Source organism: Artibeus jamaicensis, unplaced genomic scaffold (genome assembly GCF_021234435.1).
Source record: "Artibeus jamaicensis isolate MK-2021 breed Jamaican fruit bat unplaced genomic scaffold, CSHL_Jam_final scaffold_3222, whole genome shotgun sequence".
NCBI classification, from domain to species: domain Eukaryota; kingdom Metazoa; phylum Chordata; class Mammalia; order Chiroptera; family Phyllostomidae; genus Artibeus; species Artibeus jamaicensis.
In genome coordinates this window covers 2,993,552-2,999,691 of record NW_026522038.1, presented here as the reverse complement: position 1 = coordinate 2,999,691, position 6,140 = coordinate 2,993,552, and positions in this window count along the sequence as shown.

Here is a 6,140-nt window from a genome sequence, read left to right as displayed (position 1 = left end):
TAGGCTTGAAGTTAAGGTTGCTCCTTTGTCTAGACTCACAGGGTTTTCTGAAATGTCATCTAAAGACTTCCTGATTTAGAGGTGCTTCTCATGCTGTGTAAAAATGTGGATCCTTGGACCAATGAATCCAATTCTTTGGAAGAGAAACCTAGGGATCTGTATGTCTAAGAAGCCCCTGCTTGATCACTCAGTGGCCAAGTTTCAAGAACATGATTTGAAACTCGAGTCACGAGGACTTACAGCCAAGATGGAGGTGTAGGTAGATATGTTTTGCCTCCTCGCACAACCAAAAGAACAGGGCAATGAAAAGGACAACAACAAATTTAAAAACAAAAAATAACCATAATTGCCAGAAATGCAAACTATATGGAAGTCTGACAACCAAGGAGTTAAAGAAGAAATATTCATTTATATTGGTAGGAGGGGCAAATATGGGCAGCCAGCGTAGAGAGGACATGTGTGGCAAGGAAGTGGATGGAGGACTGGGCAGTCCCACATTTGCATACAGATATACCGGGAGGTACATCTGGGGACCTTGCAACCCAGGGTTGCAGTTTGGGGAAATAAAGCCTCAAAACCTCTGGCCGTAAAAACCTGTGGGGGTTGCAGTGGCAGGAGAAACTCCTGGCCTCACAGGAGAGTTTGTTGGAGAGATCCGCAAGGTCCTAGAACACAAACACACCCACCTGGGAATCAGCACCAGAAGGGTCAAATTTGCTCGGGGGTCTCCGGGGGAAGTGACTGAAAGCCAGTTGAGAGCCCAACGAGCAGCATTGCTCCCTCTTGGACCCCTCCCCCAACATACAGTGCCACCACTCAGTGATGTGGGAGGCCCCACCCTGGGGAATACCTAAGGCTCTGGCCCTTACAGTGTAACAGGTGCTTCAAGACAAAAATTGGCCCACAGGAAAGAACAGATCAAAGCTCCAAAATTAGAACTAAGCAATGAAGAGATAGACAACCTATGAGATGCACAGTTCAAAATACTGGTAATCAGGGTGCTCACAAAAATGATTGAGCCCTGGCTGGTGTAGCTCAGTGGATTGAGTGCGGGCCTGCGAACCAGACAATCGCGGTTCGATTCCCAGTCAGGGCACATGCCTGGGTTGCAGGCCGATTCCCTGCAGGCCAGTTCCCAGCAGGGGATGCACAAAAGGCAACCCTACATTGATGTTTCTCTCCCTCTCTCCTTCCCTTTCCCTCTAAAAATAAATAAATAAAATCTTTAAAAAAATGATTGAATATGGAGGCAAAATAGAGGAAAAGTGAAGGCCATGCAAAGTGAAATGAAGAGAAATGAACAGGGAACCAACAGTGATGGGAAGGAAGCTGGCACTCAAATCAGTGACTTGGAGCAGAAGGAAGAAAGAAACATTAAGCCAGAACAGAATGGAGAAAGGAGAATTCAAAAATATGAGGAGAGTCTGAGAAACCTCCAGGACAACTAAAAACATTCCAAAATCTGAATCATAGGGGTGCCAGAAGGAAAAGAAGAAAAGCAAGAAATGAAAAACTTATTGAAAAAAATAAGGAAGGAGCACTCTCCCAATCTGGTAAAAGAAATAGACTTCCAGGAAGTCCAGGAAGCCCAGAGAGTCCCCCCAAAGAACTTGGACCCAAGGAAGCACACACCAAGGCACATCATAATTACATTAGATAAGATTAAAGATAAGGAGAGAATTATAAAAGCAGCAAAAGAAAAGGAAAGAGTTGCCTACAAAGAAATTCCCATAAGGTTATCAGCAGATTTCTCAAAAGAAATCTTGCAGGCAAGAAAGGGCTGGGATGTACGTAGTATTCCAAAACATGAAATGCAAGGATCTACATCCAAGATTACTCTATACAGCAAAGCTCATTGATTCCTCCCATTGATCATTTAGAATGGGAGGGCAGATAAAGTGCTTCCCAGATAAGGTCAAGTTAAAGGAATTCATTATCACCAAGCATTTCATTCTATCAAATGTTAAGGGACTTATCTAAGAAAAAGAAGATGATCAAAATTTTGAATAGTAAAATAACAACGAACTCACAACTATCAACAACTGAACCTAAAACAGAAACAAAAACAAATTAAGCAGTCAACTAGAATAGGAATCGAATCACAGAAATGGAGATCACATGGAGGGTTATCAGTGGGGAGGTGGAGTGGGGAAAATGGAGGAAAAGGTACACAGAATAAGAAGCATAAATGGTATTACAAAATAGACAGGATGAGCCTAAGAATAGTATAGGAAACGAAGAAGCCAAAGAACTTACATGTATGACCCATGGACATGAACGGAGTGGGCAGGGATGCTGGTGGAAAACAGGGTGCAGAGCAGAGGGGAATGAAGGGGGGAGGGTAATGGGACAACTGTAGTATTATAATAAGTAAAACATACTTAAAAAAAAAGAAACTTGAGCCATGATGATTCTGCCACACTCTATTTTTCAAAAGAAGTCACAAGGTGGCCCAAATTCAAGGGCAGGGAGTAGTTTTTATCTTTTGATAAGAGCTGCGAAGTCACATTACAAGGTCACATTGCAAAAGCTAGGAGGGAGATCTTGCAGTCATTTTTGCACTTTATTGCATGTGGGAATCCCACCAAGCAGTGCCCTCATTCATTTACTACAATCCCATCCTGAAGTATTGCCTTCCCCATGATACAGAACTTACTGATGTGCTTAGTTTTACAGAAACAAAATAAAATAGGAGATTTTGTAATGAGATGGGAAAAGACTATGGAAATCTTTTGTACCACAGTTTCACAACATTTCTCATGGCAAAATACTGAAGAGTTGTTTGACTTAAAGCTGTATTTTCCATACATATTTAATATTTATTTATTTAAAAATGAAATGTTGGATGGCTACTATGTAATAAATAATGAAAATTATTGGTCTATTTTATTTTATTTGTTTTTTATTTTTGTTCAAGTACAGTTGTCTCCATTTCCATCCCACCATTCCCCCATCCCATCCCTTCCTGCCTCTCACCCTCAATCCTGCCTCCTTTGGCTTTGTCCGTGGGTCCTTTATACAAGTTTTTTGACAATACTTCCTTTATTTCCCCCTGTTATTCCTTTCACCACTCCTTTCTGGTTACTGTCAGTTTGTTCTTTATTTCATTGTTTCTGGTTATATTTTGCTTGCTTGTTTGTTTTGTTACACCATACACAAAAATAAAACTTAAGGTGGATGAAAGACTTAAATATGTCGTGACACATAAAAGTTTTAGTGGAGAGCATAGGGAGGAAAATCTCAGATATCCCACACATCAATATTTTCACTGATATTTTCCTTAGAGCAAGGGACACAAAGGAAAGATAAACAAATGGGACTTCATCAAAATATATAGCTTCTGCACAGCTGAAGCAAACATCAACAAAATGAAAAGGGAACCAACCATATGGGACAATATATTTGCAAATGATACCTCAGACAAGGGTCTGATCTCCAAAATATATGAAGAAGTCCCATGACTCCACTCCAGGAAGACAAACAACCCAATTAAAAAATGGGCAAAGGATGTGAACAGACACTTCTCCAAGGAGGACATACTGAGGGTCCAGAGACATATGAAAGGATGCTCAGCATGACTAGTCACGAGAGAGATGCAAAATAAAATCACGATGCGATGCTACTTCACACCAGTCAGAATAGCCATCATTAAAAAATCAATAAACATAAAGTGCTGAAGAGAATGTGAAGAAAAGGGAACCCTAGTACACTGTTGGTGGAAATGCAGACTGGTACAGCCACTGTGGTAAACAGTATGGAGTTTCCTCAGAAAAGTAAAAATGGAAATATCTTTTGACATGGCAATTGCACTGCTGGGATGATACCCTAAGGTTCCTGAAAGGCCAAATCAAAAGATCCATATATATTTTCAAAGAGACACATGTTCCAAAGTTGCCGTCCTTTTCCGTGATGGCAGGTGGCTATTGCTAGTGTGGCGCAGCAGGTAGTTTTTAAAAACATGAACACATTTTAATGTGTTCAAAGTATTAACTCATCCCCCAAGTGAAAAGTGATGTTTTAATAACGAAGAAGAAAGTTATTGCTTTTGTAAAGAAACTCCTGCTATGTACAAAACATTTTGAAATTTGATACTTTGAGTTCTTTCCATTGTCATGTAATTTTATTGTGAAAAACAAGGTAAATGTGACACATCACATTTTTTCATATCTAGACTGTTAAAAATCGGAAACTAAAATTTTGTTTAAAAAACATTTTTCAAGTATAGTTTTAGTAAATTTTGAAACTACCTGGTGATAAGAAGAAAATGCAATAACTTCTGACTCATTTTTATAAGGGTATAGACTAACGTCAGAAAGATGAAAATTTACTACATGTATTTTAATAAAAATACTGAAAATTTGTAGATAAAATTGAAAAATGAATTCCAGGATTTACAGCCAATGATATAATTTTTCCATGTGGATCCAAATATTTGTGTAAGAAACTTTTCTCTACTGACAAATATTAAAGCTAAGTAACATCATAAAATGTTGAATTAAAATTTAAAAATGTAATAGTGTATACAACATGCATTTAACTACTTTGCGTACACTAAAACTATTAACACTAATGTTAAATTTATAGAGTAAAAACAATGTTCTAAGAAACTTTAATAAATACAATTTAAATTTATTTTAAATATAGATTATATTAACTTTATCTTTCCACATTTAAGTTTTTATTTTTAATTATTTTAAATTTAATGTAATTATTTTATTATAATTATTAAAAACTTTCTGATTGCTGATTGTTTCATAGTTAATAAAGACTATTAATATACAGGCAAATGTATAAAAAGAGATGATCACACCAGTTAGGTATGGCTATTATCAGAAAAATAGAAAATAACAAATGTTGGTTAGGATGGAGAGAATTTTTAGAACCCTGGTAGAGCATTGGTGGGAATGTAAGATGGTGCTTCAAAATAGTATGGATGTTTCAAAAAGTTAAACATAGAATGACCATATGATCCAGCACTCAGCTTCTAGGTAAAGAAGTATCCAAGGAGTGCCCAGAAAAGGTTTGTCCAGAAAGTATCCAGCCACACGCTATGCAAAATACAGACATTTATTGAAGAAGATACAAGATATAAGAACCATTGTACATAGGACAATGACCCCTCAGGCCTTTTCAAAGTAGACACCTTGGCACCTCATCTCCAGTTATGACCTTCTTGAGGAAATCTGGTTCTTTGGTAGCAGTTTGAATCAAGTCATTAGCAGCTGCAGCACGATGTCCCTTCTGCTCTGGCAGCAGAAGCCAATAAACAAATTTGCCATGACACATTTCATGCCAACGTCCTGCATCAAAATCTCAGTAGCTTTTAGAATCCCCAGATCAGCTTCTAGTTCTCGCACTGTGAATCACTGACCTTTGTTGATTGTAGCCCGTACATATTCAACTTTCTCAGGTGTTCTGCTTGTTGCAGGCCTTCCAGAATGTGGGCCACTTTCAATAGATTCTCAACCATCTTTGAAGCATTTGTGCCACAGTTTTATTTGTGCTGGACTTATTGCATTGTCCCCGAAACCCTTCTGATTCATCTGAATAGGTTTTGCAGAGGAATGTTCCAGCTTAATACAAATTTTGATGCAGATTCATTGCTCTACTCACTCAGTTATTTTGAATGCGACAGCCCCACAGTACACACGCTCACTCAGGGGCATCTACCGCCCCCACTGACTAGCACAGTGAAATCGTCATTGTTCATGCATGTGCATTCCAGTCCCCCACCATCCAGTCCTTCTCTTGGCTGCCAGGTTACATCAATGAGGTGAAAACCATTCTCATTATATTAACAATGGCTGAACTTTTCCTGGACAGAACTCAAATCCCAAAGAATTGAAAACAAGGACTCAGGCAGATATTAGTGCCCCAGTATTGATAGCAGCATTGGATACGATAAGCAAAAGGTGGAGACAGTCAAATATCCATCAACAGGTAAATGGATAAACAACATGTGGTATACACATACCATGGAATATTATTCAGCCTTAAAATGGAATGAAATTTTGATACATGCTACAACATGGATCAACTTTGAAAACATTATGCTAATTGAAATAAGCCAGACACAAAAAGACAAATATAAATTTATATATATCTACTTATATAAATGACATAAAATAAGAAAGTTCACA